The following is a 17,295-nucleotide window of genomic DNA, read 5'->3' on the forward strand; positions in this document are numbered from 1 at the left end:
GTTAGCCCATTTTTACTTATGGAGGTAGTGGTGGCATATCTGTTTAGGGGCTTGTGCATCAATAAAAAGTAATTTTTTTATATGTGTCAGTCTTGAAAAATCTAGTGATTAAGCCATATTCAAATCAGGCTTGAGGTGCAGCAAAGGTGTGTCAGTGCACTTGGACTGCTCCTTCTAAGTGCATCGACACATCCCCAGTGCACTTTTAGTCTGATTTGCATATTGCTTCTATAAAAGATTTCTCATGACTGGCAGCAAAGTTATAATTTTTACTGAGGCACAAAAACAACACTACCTCCATATGCAAAATGTGTGGATAGGTTCCCTTTAATGGGCACAAGTCCAAATACTTGTAAATCAAGCAACTTTTCAATTTGGGCCAGATCCGGTCAGCATCCGTCCATCTGTGCTTCTCCGATCCTCCAAAGGCAAAGCTGCCCCTGCGTGGAAAATCAAGGCGTGCACAGTATAAACCAGAGGAGCGACCTTGCTCCTGCTCTGAGCGGTCAATCTTCATGAGTGCGCCACTCCCTTGGAAAGCGGGACACCGGCAGGCAGAGGAGTGCGGCGCTCCTGAAGAAAGACGATTTGTCAACCCCTGTAAGTGATCAGCAGAGAGTGGGGAACAGAAAAGACATTCTTGGCGATTGTGAGCTTTACGTTCTCCACCAAATGCAGGGTGTGAGCTGAAAAATGTGGCACAATGACACCCGAAAGTTTGGTGGCGTGGAAACTTTTTCCAGAAAGTAGTGGCTATGTGGCTTCTAGAAAGTGTCCAAATCTAAATTACCCACCAAGTTTTGGGGATGTGATGTCCAACAAGCTCATAGAGGTGTGTTAGCCAGGGGTTCACATACTTCTGCTTGCGTGATATCATCCCTGATCAAAATACAAAATTGCAAATATTTTCCCAATATTTCTTTGTTTTCTCCGTGGAAACGTTCGCTCCACGTTGGCGGCTCCGTTACTGATGTCACCACCAGCGTAATCTTCATACTGTCGGCTCCACCTTTACTCTTTCAAGTGCAGAAGGGGGAAAAAAAAAAAAGCAGAAAACCTTTAATCTGGAACGTTCTTAAACAAAGTGGCATTTTGTTGCTTTTCTTGTAACTTTTTCCATTTGAAGATTGAATTTTTTTTTTTTAAATTATTTAAAGTGAATAAAAAACACAGAAGAGAGAAGACTCCACACATAATCTAATTGAAGCCATTCCCCGTCCGTGAAGGGTGTTACCCTGGCACCGAGTCCTGACCACCAGGCGGGATTCATTAGATTACAGAAATTCTACTATAGATGACTAAAGGGTAGAAAAAAAAACTGCGATTGTGTCTGAGCAAGACGCTCTCCTGCGGCTCCAGCTCTGTAGGATCGTTATATTATTACCATCTTATGGATAATTAAGATGTCTACTGGATAATAGGGGTAGTAGTGCCACATTTGTTGAGGCGACATCAAAGCTGGTGCGAAGAGGACACCTGAAGTCTGTCCATTGCTAAAACTATCAGGCAGGACTTAGTCGCTGTCATTTTGATAAACTTTACAAAACTCAATAGAAAATGAGAATATAAAAAAACTTGCTAAAATATTGGAGGAATCTGTTTCTTTTCCTCCAATGTCTCTAAAACTGATCGTTCACTCATACATACACCTGCCAATTCACTTTGTGGTCAAATGACAGCCCCCTGTTGACTAAGTCTATGGAGAGGAAAAGGGGAAGGGACAGTATAATAACAGGAAACATTGCAACTGTTTTTGTAAGTATTTTATCTGATGGCAGAGCTGGAATAATTAATACATTGCTCATACTGCTATATAATGTCCTCCCCACTAATAGTTTCTAGTTAGAATTTTATCTAATCTTGAGCTGGATTCACAGCTACACTGCTCCGTATTGAAATACAATATCCTCCATGCTGCTGCTTACTAACAAGTGTTTTATCTCAACTTAATGCTGGATTTACATTTCTATTGCCCAAGGTACGGACTGGGGCTGAAATTCAGCCCTGACATTTGAAATCACACAGTCCCGTGTTGTCCCCATCCCCAGCGCCAGATGGGAAATATTACCCTGGATGGAGGAAAGGAAGATTTACTACAAGGCCAATATTTCTAATGATACCCGTGGCCTACAGGGGTAAGTGATGGAGTCAGCGACTTTGTGCTCCATCACAACTCTTAACAGTATGGGTGTCTTGAGAACACTGATTCTGTTAACAACGTAGCAGACAAGGCGGCCCACAACCAGACAGGCCCTTCTGGCATTTGCCAGAAGAACCTGAAGACCCACCTGTTCCGACAAGCCTACAGCCTGCACTGATGCTCGGTCTACTGAACCACTGCACGACCCGCTCTCCCCTCTCCTACTGTATCCTCACCCATCCCTGTAGACTGTGAGCCCTCGTGGGCAGGGTCCTCTCTCCTTTTGTACTTGTGTGTCCCTTGTCTTACACATGTTTATTGTACTTGTCTATATTTCCCCTTTTCACTTGTAAAGCGCCATGGAATAAATGCATAATAATAATAATAATATTGCCAGATGGCCAGTCCGGCCCTGCATTGCCCCCTCCATGAGCATGATTACTATTAAGTGTATCTAGTAAGGGATAATATACGATAGTATTGCAGAGCAATATGTAGGATTGCAAATATTAAATACTGAAGTTGCCTGGTAGGACTATAAAAAAATCTGAAAAAAGTAAAATTAGTGGTAAAATGAAAGTGTTAAATTATGACGAATGCAATTACATGGTAATGATGAGCACTATAGGGAGCGGTGTGACTGGACCATAAAGGAAGCAGTGCTGCAAGCAGTGGGGAAGCAGAACCAATTGAGGACAGCTGAGGGAGCAGTGCCTATGGGGACAGCTGAGGGAGCAGTGCCTATGGGGACAGCTGAGGGAGCAGTGCCTATGGGGACAGCTGGGGGAGCAGTGCCTATGGGGACAGCTGAAGGAGCAGCATCTATGGGGAAAGCTGAGGGAGCAGTGCCTATTAGCAGAGCTGAGGGAGCAGTGCCTATGGGGACATCTGAGGGAGCAGTAACTATGGAGACAGCTGAGGGAGCAGTGCCTATGGGGACAGCTGGGGGGAGCAGTGCCTATGGGGACAGCTCGGGGAGCAGAAGCTATGGGGACAGCAGGGGGAGCAGTGCCTATGGAGACAGCTGGGGAAGCAGTGCTTATGGGGACAGCTGGGGGTGCAGTACCTATGGGGACAGCAGTACCTATGGGGACAGCTGGGGAAGCAGTGCCTATTAGTAGAGCTGAGGGAGCAGTGCCTATGGGGACAGCTGGGGGAGCAAAAGCTATGGGGACAGCAGGGGGAGCAGTGCCTATGGAGACAGCTGGGGGAGCAGTGCCTATTAGTAGAGCTGAGGGAACAGTGACTATGGAGACAGCTGGGGGAGCAGTGCTTATGGGGACAGCTGGGGGTGCAGTACCTATGGGGACAGCATTGCCTATGGGGACAGCTGGGGAAGCAGTGCCTATTAGTAGAGCAGAGGGAGCAGTGCCTATGGGGACAGCTGGGGGAGCAAAAGCTATGGGGACAGCAGGGGGAGCAGTGCCTATGGAGACAGCTGGGGGAGCAGTGCTTATTAGTAGAGCTGAGGGAGCAGCGACTATGGAGACAGCTGGGGAGCAGTGCCTATGGGGTCAACTGGGGGAGCAGAAGCTATGGGGACAGCAGGGGGAGCAGTGCCTGTTAGAAGATCTGAGGGAGCAGTGCCTATGGGGACAGCTGAAGGAGCAGCAACTATAGGGACAGCTGAGGGAGCAGAGCCTATTAGTAGAGCTGAGGGAGCAGTGCCTATGGGGGACAGCTGAGGGAGCAGTGCCTATTAGTAGAGCTGAGAGAGCAGTACCTATGGGGACAGCTAAGGGAGCAGTGCCTATGGGGACTGCTGTGGGAGCAGTACCTATGAAGACAGCTGAGGGAGCAGTGCCTATGGTGACAGCTGGGGGAGCAGCACCTATGGGGACAGCAGTGCCTATGGGGACAGCTGGGGGAGCAGCACCTATGGGGACAGCAGTGCCTATGGGGACAGCTGGGGGAGCAGTGCCTATGGGGACAGCTGGGGGAACAGCACCTATGGAGACAGCTTGGGAAGCAGCACCTATGGGGACAGCTGGGGGAGCAGCACCTATGGGGACAGCTGTGTGAGCACAACTTATGGAAGCAGCTGATGGAGCAGAACCTATGGGGACAGCTGTGGGAGCAGCATCTATGGACTATGGCGCCAGCTGAGGGAGCAGTGCCTATGGGGACAGTTGGGGAGGTAGAATCTATGGGGACAGCTGGAGCGGTAGAACCTATGGAAATAATTGGGGAAAGCAGTACCTATGGGAAAATTGGGGAAGCAGAATCTATGTGGGCAGGTAGGGAAGAACATATCTGTCCTGGTTATTTTATATCAGTCACATATGGCCGGAGACTGATATTGCATCTAATGGAAATAACATTGAGTTTGCAGTCAGTAAACTGTCGTTCTGCATCAGATCTTGTACCTGTGAGAGTTTTATGATGGATTTACAGCGCTGGAGAGCAAATACGTCCAGATAGAGGAATTATCTCAGGCATCTCATTATACAGCTGGAGGTTAATAAACGCTCTGATAGGGATTCATCTCCCTGTCCCTCATTACCTGCTCCAATGACCTGGCTAAAGTTACATCATGGAAATGTTATTGCAATAAGTGAGATGTCTAATGACTACAACTAAAGAACAAAACTCCAAAAAGACAAAAAAGTAAAAGAAAAGCTTTTTTTATAATGATTCCAATACATTATTAATAATACAAATAGTAAAGCCGTGACGCAGGTGCACGTCAGCAGTTATCATAGACGCAATGTCATGCAATTCCTCACAAATTTCTGCTTCCTGTCAGTGAAGGAAACTTTCTTTTGTACATATGGAGATAACCTAAGCTCCAGTTATTTCTATCTTGGTGCTGGATTCACAGCAACACTGCTCAGCCGCCAGTACCAGTAGCCACCACTAGATGGAGTTTAAGAGCCCGGTGCATAGTGTTCCTCCGTTCTCGACATCCCCTGTATCTGTGCTGCTGAAGTTGCAGGGCATGTACACAGAGCGGCTCATGAATTAATCCTGCTCATACATAGTACCGTCTGTAGCTAGATGTAAAACACAGCTGAGCTTTTGCTGAAACACCCAAGATCAGAGAGAACTCTGAACCCCGCCATCTACGGCTTGTGATGCCACACAATCTAAGCCAAGTCTTTGTCACTGCATATGTCATGGGGCATTAGTGGGAAAACAGGGCACGAGGAACCTGGGCCCCTGAACTGCCCCTCAGCCTAAGGGAGTGCCCTGACTTTCCTTAACTTGGGGGTACACTTGATGACAGTGAGGCCCAAGTCACCGACCTGTCCCTATCTCCTGTTTAGCCCTGAGCTAAACCCCCAACCCCCTTCCCAGGAGATGAGACAGGTAAAAAGTGAACTGCACCAAAAATCAAAGGAAAGATAAGACAGACACCTCGGAGTTAAATCAACTAAAAAACAAAACTTAGATTTTTCTGCTGCAATGCACCGAGCTGCAGAGTAAGGCACCAGATCAGCATTCAGCAGACGCACCACTGCTCTCAGCCAGCTCCTGTCTTGATCACGGTTGATATCCAAAAGTAAGTGTATCACCAACAGTTAGCTGATGCACCGGGTGGCCTTTTAAAGGGATGTGGGAGTGGTCACCAGCAGCATCAGCAAAACTCACCTAGCAATTCAATGTGATTACACCAGTGGCCACCGGGGGGGGGGGAACCTGATGTTAACCCCCGATGGCCTGAAAGGAAAAAAGTTTATATTTGAGAATGCAGATCTGACAGATCCAAAAATTGGATTGTGACAGCATAGCTACTCATTCGCACTGTGCCCTTTGGTTTCCATGGCTCACAGGTCTAACATCTTAGTTTTCTTTTTAGACCCTCCAAATGGGAGCAAGAAAGTGGCCCTACCCAATGCATAAAATAAACGTGGCCTCCTATCAATGCATAAAACAGCCCAGCATCGCTGGCACGTAGAGCATTATCAGCCGCTCGGACACTGCATCCCAATAATTGTGCAGAAGTGTAAAGGCAAGATACTTTTTTTTTATCCCTCCCCTGCCTTCTGCACCTGGTCACTTGTCCCACCCCTGCTTAGATGGTTAACCCTCATAGCAGGCAGTAACTGTACATCTGGTATTATCCTGGGGCCGTATCGTGCTCTCGGCTCTCTAATATTGTCGTCTCCTTATTGCATGTTCTTTTTTCCACTTAATAACTCAATAAGCTACAACTTTAAGATATGTGGACGGGACCTTGTTCAAAGGGTCGGGAGAGATCGGCAAAGCCTATGTAACAATATGTAAGATTTGGAAGAATGTGAAACAATTTAGGGCTTAGCGCAGGTGTCGTCCGCTGAAATTAACATACCAAAGGCGAGTTATGAGAGCTTTTTTGCTACAGTATAGAACTAAGTCCCAAAAATCTGGGAGTCCGTCCAAAACTTACTGGAGGCCAGGACACAATCTTAAGCCTCTCTTTTTTTTCCAGGGATGCAAAAGAGAAAAAAAATGGAGAAAAATCTTCTAAGGAGACTTAATCATTCCAGTCTGGTGTAGTGCCCAGATTTTGAGATGGCAACTAGATGAAAGCAACAGCTTTGAATCATTTCTTGGGAAAACGAGGGACGGAGGGCACAGGGTGGAGACTCCATGAGTTTTTTTTTGACCAGCTCATTTGTCCTCGCGCAGCAGAAGTCTTTCATGGTCCAAACTTGGAGCAGATCCTGAACATTTGAGCTGAGACAAGTAAGGAACGGTTTTCCACCCTCCCGGCCAAGTAGGTTCTGAGTCACCGCGCTGGTGCTCAATGTCTCCCCTCGATTAGAGATGAATTAATATCTGAACTTGTGAAATGCTTAGTGCAGCGGGATCGCCTCCGAAGAAGGAGGACCAGAAAAGTGACATTGAGTTATCGAGGTTCCACCTTCAATGGGGACATGAACCTTCATCTGTCGACAATTATTTGCTTCAGAGATCTGAAGGTTTATGAAAAGATGACGATCAATCAGGTCTAATCTATTCAGCATGATGGACAATGGTGGCCAACCGTCCTCTGTTATCGGAAATAATTAGTTCCCACCCGAAAACCATCAGAAGAGTGAAATCATCTCTGAATCATCCCTCTCTTATTGGTTCTAAAATTATTGGTAACTGTTCTTCTAGTCTCAGATTCTCTTTTTATAATTTGTTTCTGCTAAAAAAGGGCAAACTCCCCTTATCCTGATCTATTAACCACAATCGAGAGTGGACATGCCTGCAATGCAGAGAATTCCATAAGCTGTGTAATGCTTCACTCCTCCTGCGGGGGTGCTGTGTGACGAATGACACACTGACTGGTAAAATCCCACAGAGACTACAGATGACACCATCACCTCGAATACAAAAGTGTTACCCTAAAGGGGCTCGTAGCTTTAGATATGTGCACACGTTGCGGATTGCTGTGCGGAATTTGGGCGGATTTATTGCGTTTTTACACCTGCGGATTCCTATAATGGAATAGGTGTAAAAAAAACGCTGCGGAATCCGCACAAAGAAGTGACATGCTGCAGAAAAATAAATGCTGAATTTCCGTGTGGATTTTTCCGCAGCATGTGCACAGCAAATTTTTCCCCATAGAATAACATTGTACTGTAAATCACTTGCAGATCCGCAGCGGAAAATCCGCAACGTGTGCACAACCCTAAAGAAGGCCTGTTAAGGGGTCAGATTTTATTTTACTTTATTCCAGCTGCTCCCTGGAGTGTTTTCTTTATTTATATTTTTTCCAAACCAACCTGTGATTCCCAGATATTATTTATTGGTAAATTTTTATGGTTTTTACAAAGTGCGGGTAGGGGGGTGTCTCTGGGGGTGTGTCTTTAAGCTGACCCACCATAATTACAGTATAAGACACGCCCAGTTGATTAAAAAAACTCCATAAAAATTAGCACTAAGTAAGAATGTCCCTATGTCTGGAAGGAACTTTCATTTTTTATGCTGAATTAAACACAAAATATATCTATAGTGAAATTCCCTTAAGGGACAAAGGAAAGAAGTAAGGCTGGTTTCACACTAGCGTTTTTTAGCGCAGCGCATCGTGCGCATACATGCGCCCCTATGTTTAACATGGGTGCGCATGGTCTAGCGTTTTCAAGCGTTTGTATGCGTTTTTGTGCTCATGCGTTTTTTGCAGTGTGCGCCTATGCACGCCGGACGCACCGTTGCAGTTTTTGTGCGCTCAACCTGTGTTAAAAAAAACGCATGCGCACAAAAGCACACGGAATGCGCAAAAAAATTACATTACAGTCTATGGGAACGCTGGCATGCGCATGGACATGGGCACGTCAACGTTTAAAATCGCATGCATTTTAAGAGTCAATATGGCTACAAAGTGGTTAAAACGCATGCGCATAAAATAAGCAAACGCATGCAAAACGCTTGATGCGTTTTTTCTATGCGCTTGGACTGCGCATGCAGCGCAAAAAAAACGCTAGTGTGAAAGTAGCCTAAGTTTTTTAAAAAAAGAGAAACTGAAATAAAAAACAGGAATTTGCTCACATGACGGAGTTTCGCCCCAACTCCTAAAAATGCATGAAATAAATCCTGACCTGATGGAAATATGAGGTTGCAGATGCCGGGTGGAGGGCGCTCCCACAATACCAGATGTAATCAAATGGAAAAATTACCAAAAAAAAGTACCAAAATAATCAAATCAAATAAAAATGTATTTAAAAACACCACACATTTCGCCTTCTTCAGGTGTTGGATGCAGCTAAAATGTGTTTGTAAATACATTTTCATTTTATTTTGTTTATGGAGCTTTTTACACTGGTCATTTAGTATAATATTAATTACATTACATGCTGTTAATCCTTTGAACGTCCATTGTGCATTTTTTTAAAGATTTTCCCATCACTGTTTAGGCAGAAAATGGGATCTCAGAATATTGGGGATTTTTGAAAATTGACCATTTCTATTACTGCTCTATATTTCGCTATGAGGCTTCCTGTGAAGGATTCAATAATAGCAAAATCTGAGACATAAAAGGGGAAATAAAAGAAAATATTAACTTGGTAAAAGATTTCAAAACTTTTTTTTCTAGTTTCAAAGTCTATTATTGCTGTTACTTTGCCACTTGGGTCCAGAGCAATAGCTGTCATTGTTAGTAAAGTGGATAAATATTTTAGCGTAAGTTCACACCGGGCATTTTTTCAGCGTCTTTTTTTCTGCAGCAAAACCTGATCTCTTGGCAGGAAAGAAGCTGCAGAAAAAAGCAGGTTTTCTTGCGTTTTTTGGGCAGTTTTTGGTGCGGTTTTGGCGTGCTAGATGTGTCTCTTGTGCACGCTGATAACGTTTAGTGTTGAAAAAAAATTCCTCTCCTATAGAATCAGGTTTTGGCACAAAAAATGCAAGAAAATCTGAGACCTGCGTTTTTGGTGCGTTTTTTGCACCATTCATTCACTTCAATGGTTGAAAAACTCTGAAAGAAGTGACATGCTCAATGTCCAAGAAACATACAAGGCACAAAATCCTGGTAACAAAAAAACAAGCTGTGTGCATGAGTTTTCTGAAATCTCATAGACTTTGCTGGTACTGTAAAATGCAGCTGAAAAAATGCTGCAAAAACTCCCAGTGTGAACTCAGCCTACACATTATTAACAGAACATTATCAAACACTTTTTTAGGGAAATGCAATCTCATTTTGGGGAGATCCTCTATTTTGGATCCTCATCTCTTGAGCTAGACCGAAGAGAGGCTACAAAGTGCGCCAGAAGGCCTGTGCATGTGAATGGGCACGGCGTAATGCATCACCTCACCTGCGGTGGCGCTGCAGAGGAGACTGAACCGATATTGTTACAATTTATTGTAACGATCAGTGATGTTTAGAGAATGCATCACTGGATCCTCCCACTGATCCTCTTGATTATGTCATCGATGCACCGAACCATCCTGATGACTGTGTAGGTTTAGATTAGTTTTTTTTTCTGATATTTTTTCCTTTTTCGTACATTTCAGTTTTGCACATCATCAATCAAAGTCAAAAGTTTCTTAACAGATATGCAAATGAGTGAGATTACATAAGTGTGCAGCTGCTGTAGAGGCCGCGTTCTGCCAAAACAATCAATGTGAGACCCTTTGTTAATGTTTCAGCATGTGCTTGCATCTGGCTGCTTACTGACTTTTTTGGCTTCTTCTTCATGGCCGGCAGGGGTTGTCGACCCAGAGGTGCACCTCGCCATTACCTCCAATGCACGTATGATGGAGGCCCTCACCCCACAGACAAGAAGCATTTACGTCACTCAGGCCTGACCAAACAACCAGTCGTTGTTTCGGCTCTTTTTGTTGGAGCTGCTACCTGTTTTCCTTCGGTTGAGTCATCAGAACGAGGTCAGATCTTCTGTGTCTCCAACCTGATTGAAAGCACATTCATACAATGCAAACCAAGCCGGCAAAGCTGAAGAGCCAAGGAAAGGGGCCGAGGGCCAAGACACCCATGAGCTCCGCTTAGAGGGCTGGTGGCGTAAGATAACGACATGTCAGGTTTCTGTATTTGGTGTTTTTAAAATATTTTATTTTCAATATCACATTTCTTAAAAATAAAAGCTGTCAATCTTGTCATTTCCATATCGGCCACTGGGGCAATTCTAGACTCCAACTTCCTATTATTTCAGGAAATGCACAGGTACATTAGTAGCAATGAACAGATGCTGACTTGATCTTTTGTATTAAAGCATGTAATGAGCATGTGCAAAGTCATTGTGACAGGAGGAGGAGGTGAGCTGTGACATCTGCCAATTGTGAATGGTGGATCTTGTGTTATCAATTGTATATAGAGGAGTTATCAGTCATTGTACAGGAGGAGGAGGTGAGCTGTGACATCACCTATTGTGAATGGTGGATCCTGTTATTTACTTTATATAGAGGTGTTATCAGTTATTGTACAGGAGGAAGAGGAGGGGAGCTGTGACATCACCATTTGTGAATGGTGGATCCTGTGTCATCTACTGTATATAGAGGTGTTATCAGTCATTGTACAGGAGGAGGTGAGCTGTGACATCACCTATTGTGAATGGTGGATCCTGTTATTTACTGTAGAGAGGTGTCATCAGGCATTGTACAGGAGGAAGAGGAGGGGAGCTGTGACATCACCATTTGTGAAAGGTGGATCCTGTGTCATCTACTGTATATAGAGGTGTTATCAGTCACTGTACAGGAGGAGGTGAGCTGTGACATCACCATTTGTGAATGGTGGATCCTGTGTCATCTACTGTATATAGAGGTGTTATCTGTCATTGTACAGGAGGAGGTGGTGAGCTGTGACATCACCTATTGTGAATGGTGGATCCTGTTATTTACTGTATAGAGGTGTTATCAGTCACTGTACAGGAGGAGGTGAGCTGTGACATCACCATTTGTGAATGGTGGATCCTGTGTCATCTACTGTATATAGAGGTGTTATCAGTCACTGTACAGGAGGAGGTGAGCTGTGACATCACCATTTGTGAATGGTGGATCCTGTGTCATCTACTGTAGATAGAGGTGTCATCAGTCATTAGATTCCTGCCTCTGACAAGTATATGGGTGTAAGCTCTTCCTGAAAGGAGAGGAATTCTGAGCCTGAAATTTCCCCAGTCACCAGTGTGAAAAATGCAATGTTACTAATTTTATTTTTTCATAAAGATCATGGCATGGAAAAAAAAAACTATTGCCAGTATTAAAAAAATAAAAACAAATAAATGTAACACAAAAACCTGATTTTTAGCAATAGGTCATTTTCTGATGACACCTGTAAGGGGGGTGAGATATGATGCCTCTTATGCTTCCCTTCCCTCTTACCGTTTTCCGGTTTCTGATGTTTACAGACGTGTTTTTATGATTATTGCCTGCGGTACTGCTACATGTAGAATGATGTATTACCACTCATTACTTATGGTATTGCCACTTGAATGTGTTACCATTGTATAGATAGTTGTATATATTCCCTCATGTTTTTGTAAGATAATACTGCATGTATATTATGTGTCATTTGTGTATGTACAGTTAGGGAAAGTTAGTGCATCCTTTATTGGGACACTAGAGGAGGGCACTCTTAGTATACAGTTTCCCCCATAGGCTGGGTAGTTGTAATTATGTTGCGGGCCACTAGGTGGGGGTATACTAGTGGGGCCTGATAGTAGGTTTTTAGAGGGTTAATTGTAGGAGGGGCTGCCGAGAGTAAGGTAAGTGAGGAAGGGTGGTTTAGTCAGAGGGGGCCAGTGTGCCCAAGTGTCCACATGGGCTATAGGCCCGGACAGCTTGGCAGTCACGCAACGTTAAATCGTTATTGCCCATGTTACTCACGGCCACTGCAGGTCTTAGCAGTGGGTCAGAACAGGAAAAGGAAGATGTGGCGTCTTACCACCTGGGCTAATGCTTTTAGGGCAGAAGTTGGCTGGATTAAGGAGATGAAAGGAGTTGGCACCTAAACGAGATCGGTACAGATGGGCCGGATTCTTCACCGGGGGTCACCAAACGTAGTGATTGATGAATTCATGTCTAGGGCGAAACAGGCTGAAGGAAATGTGATTGTAGTGAGGTCAGACCTGGAAGGAAGTGGGAAGCAGTCTAGTATGGTCCGGTCCGGGTGTGTACTGCACAGAAGTGACAGCAAGCAAGGGAAAGCTCAGAAAGCAAGTAAACGTGATGATTTACCAACTGTGGATGTAACGTGCAAAATCCTAAGTAAAGAAAATGTTAAAGTTGTCTAAGACTGTGTCTCCATTGATGTGAGTCGCTTAGAAGAGGGACCGCTATGGCCTGCGACGTGCCCGGTGAAGATGTACCTGGAGATGCAGGTATGCCGAGGAGCATAGTATTGCTTCATGTAAGGGAAGGGCTGGACGCACCTGCCACCAGAGTACAGGTCACGACTACGGTCCTGGCCCTCCCTTACAACACATTTCTTTTTAGATACGTTATCGATATGATTTGGTGGGTACCTGGCACCACAAGTGCTCGGCTGACACTTGGTGCTGTCATCTCCGGAAGTGAAGCTGCACAAACCTGCTCTCCGTGTCGTGGCCACGGTCTCGGTGCTGCAGCTCAGCCATTGGCCAGATTCGATTTGAATCAGTTATTTCGTGTGAATCATATGTTCGTAATGATGCTTTAGGGTTTTCCATTATTTCTTTTGTCCTGGGGTCAGCAATGTCCTGAGCTTCCGACCTGCATCACGTTATCTGCATTGTGGGGTGCGAGGCTACTCGGTGCCAGATGTCCGGTGATGAATGAAGAGGCGCGCAGCAGCGGACAGCGGCTACAGCAGCAGCGGCAGAACAGGTAAATAGTAAGTAAATAGTAAGTAAATGGTATGGTATTTTTTTACCATTTTGCACAATACAATTCAGCAGATGGAAATCCGACTGGCCACCGTTTTGCGCAAACGAAAAAAAAAATCTGCAAAATTAGAATTTTTCTAATATTCAAGGAAAATTTCTTTCACCTCGAACAGATTTCCTTGATCTCAGGAATATTTTACAAAACATTGAAAGCAAAAGTCAATCTTAGTGGAAGTAACCGAAACAAGTCTGTTCAGCACTGAGAGGAAGTCTCTTGCAAAGCTTTCTGTGAGCTCAACTATGTTTGTGACTTCAAGTATCAGAATACTGATTGTCATGATCCAGACCGGGGTTGGAGTCCTGTCTTCCCTTTTTCCCGGTCTGGTGATGAAGGGGTTAACCTTTCCCAGCCTCATTCTGGGCTCAGGTTGGCTATTTATCGCCGCTGTTATGATTGAGTCACCGTAGGAGGCAAAAACAGAAATGCTAGCTAAGTCCAGAAAACCAGAGAAGTTGGCAGCTATCGGATTGCAGACCCCTGAACCTATCAACACAACTAGCAGTAGCCGTGGGGGGTTCCTACGATGCCCTAGACCCCTCGATCACAGCCGGAGAATTAAATAGGCCTAAAGAAAGAAAGGGGAAATCTAAACTGCCCCAGAGCAGACCCCAAAGCAATAGGCAGCCCCCAACATATAATGACGGTGAAGCAAGATGAAAATACTAACACAGACAGAAAGACAGACAGAGCAAAGGGGGGCCCAAGCTAACTACATAGGAAAGGACAGGAAGGCTGCTGTCTGCAATCCATGAAAAACCCTATGAAAATAAGAGCCAACAAACTGACAGTGAAAAAGGCCCTGAAGACGCTAGGCTTCAAAAAACTATGTCAGCACTCAGGAATATACTGAAGACAGAGCTACAGGCAAAAGGAGATTCAGCTCACCCCAGCAGGGGATGGCAGAATACTGAAAAGCAAGGAAAACAAAAAACAAAACAAAAAGGCTAACAGCCAAAACAGAAAACTTAGCTTTAGGAGCAGGAATCAGACTGGTGTCCTAGGAGTCCACAGAGAAATCACCCGCAGGGCAGAAGGGCGTCGGCAGCCTTATATCCAGTCTGTGACTCCACTCAGCCAGTCATCCTCATTAGACTCAGGTGCCTGATAATCAGGCTCATTACCTTCCTTCACCAGAATAGGGAGTTCACCAGAATCCAGTGACGAAGGGGAAAATGAACTCACAACACGCCGCTGCTTCCTGCAGGCGATGTCAGTTATAGTTCCTGACTAGGGCTGCTGTAACTTGCTCTGATTGGTCCTGCTATGTTTGCTCTCTGATCCCGTGACTCTATTTTCCCCTATTCCCGTCCTGACTCAGTGTTTCCCTTTACTGTGCTGACTCCCTGGTTTTGACTTGGCTTGCATCCTGACCTGCTTCTGTCTTTTGTCCTTTGTCTTATCAGCTTCCTACTGTTGATGATTCTCTGGCTTGTCCCTGACCGTGATTTTCCTTATTCCTTTGGAACTGCGCTGCAGTCTAGGATTTGACCCGGCTAGTTTGACTACTCTGCTGCCACCTGTGCTAGCCTTGCTGCTGCACTGCAGGTCAGCTCTGTTTAGGTGCAGTCCTGCTTCCACTCTACTGCCATCTTGTGGAGCCTGCACCTACCTGTATCGCAGCAGCATGATAGCGATCACTTGATCAGGAAGAGAGCAGCTAAAATATGTGTCCAATCAGGGGTGCAGCTCAAGGGGTGCAGACGCAGCACCCCCCAAGGCTTCTCTGCCACATGACTACACCAGTATTAGAAGTGACACATGGTAACAATTAAAGTCACTTTCAATAAAAATATTATTTAGATTTCATGTTGAAATATGGAATTTGCATTCCAGGAAATGTTGCCACTGTAAACGTTATGAAATGTTCTATTGTTTAGTAACGCATTTTCTAAGAATCAGGAATCTTGCATCCTCACCCTGATGAAACTACTAATATCACTTCCAAAAATTAACAACTCGTGCTCTTCTTTTTCTTCTAGTAGCCTCCTAACGATTACATAGAAAAGTGTTAGGGACCTGAAGCAAGTCAGTGCAGCACAGAGAGGCAGTCTCCTGTACAACAGATTGAGTTTCCAGAGATCACTTCAGTGCATAAAACTACATATGGCAAAATGGTGTTTAGTCTTGTGTTGAATTTATTGTGGATTACCTGAAGATTCTTTGTAAAATGGGCATCGAAAATTAACTTCCGTACTTCTAGAAAGGCTTGAGGGGTTTGTCCGGTGATGCTCCTACTGCAGCTGGAGGAGGGTGGCAACTGTTAGAGATGAGATAAATTTGTGAAATACGAATTCAACCAATTTTTTCTTTAAAATCCGATTCACAGGAAATTGCAAGTCCTGCAAATAATACAATTACCTTGAATAAACGTGTATATACCTCTGCGGTCTCCTAGGGCTCAATCCAACCCCTTTCAGGCTCTTTAGCATAGACGGCTTCAGCAATGTCAAAGTGACCTTAACATATCTGACTAGGGGCAGCTGTTTATCACTGTTGTGCCATCACACACTATCTGTAATGTTTACTGAGTATTTTATGGCTTTCTCTACGTAGCTCTGTTGCTGAACTGTGACGTTTCCTCACTATGCAGATTAACACTAAAATGGCTGCTGCATTCCCTGCCTCAGGCTTTTATAAAGGCTATGGCATTTCCTCCAGACTGACTGTGCTATGCCATGTAATGTTATGGGTTAAAGGCTTTATGGAAAATCCCTCATGACTGCGTCCGAGGTCATGTGAACCTTCTTTCTTATGAATCGAATGGCAAATTGATGAAATTCACCAGGTCTAGCTAAATTCTTAATTTTTTTCACAAGTTCCATTAGTATCTCTAGACACCGTCTTTTCATCAAAATTTTCGTAAGTCAATAATACAGTCAAACATAAATTTTGTACTTTGTGTTATCAGAGAATTCTACTTCTTTCTCCACTTGTCAGCCACTTCTTCTCCTCTCTCACCTGATGAACTCATCATTCACTCTGAAAAACTGCTAAAACTTGTCTTGGTCAAAACCTGAGTGTCCGCTCAATTATGGATCAGATTACAGCTGTTTATTTAAGTCTATGGAAAGGAGCAAATGGAGAACTGCGCTGCTGATTTCTAGTAAGTGTTTTATCTCACCTGAGTGTGTGATTCACAGCTACACTGCTCAGTACTACTGCATAATGCCCACCCTTTGAGACTCTTAGTCATGATTTTACCGCTTCACATTCTCTTCTTAGGTGCATTGAATATAAAGTCCTCGGTATAAAGTGTAATGTGCTCTGGTTTTCCTCCTATCATCACCATATTAATCATTAGAGTGGATCTATGCAGTGCAGATTAATATCTATGTAAGTGTCAGTGGTCAGGAGTCTAGTAACTGAGTCAAATAAAAAAAGAGAGAATATATACATCAGACATCAAGAACATTTCACAGAGTTTCCGCCTGTTAGATCACTTAGAGATCCTGACAGTAAAATATTCACTTCCTACTGGGAGCTCTACAAGGCTGACGGGGTAGAAATATGCTTTAAAAATAATATTACAAAAAGGATGAAGCGGAAACATTTAATGAAGAATGACCTTGGATATATCGTGTAAGCAGGGGCGTACTCACTTTATTCTGCAGGGGTGGGGCTTAGGGAATGACACACAGCGCATTACTGTAATGCAGCCGCCAAGACGCTGAAGACATTGCTTGTGATACGGGATAATTTTTGGACCTGGAGCTAACACTTGGCACAGCACATGGAGCTTCCTGGAAATGGGAAGCCAGAGCAGGAATCTCCTGATGAGTATCTCTCACCGTTTTGGAACCAATCACATACAATGTTCAAGCAGATTTACTCCAGAAAATTGGCAAAAAGGTTTAATGAATAAGAGTCTGACTGTT

The sequence above is a fragment of the Dendrobates tinctorius genome, unplaced genomic scaffold, assembly GCF_039654945.1.
Source record: "Dendrobates tinctorius isolate UK_male_01 unplaced genomic scaffold, ASM3965494v1 ptg000143l, whole genome shotgun sequence".
Taxonomy (NCBI): Eukaryota; Metazoa; Chordata; class Amphibia; order Anura; family Dendrobatidae; genus Dendrobates; species Dendrobates tinctorius.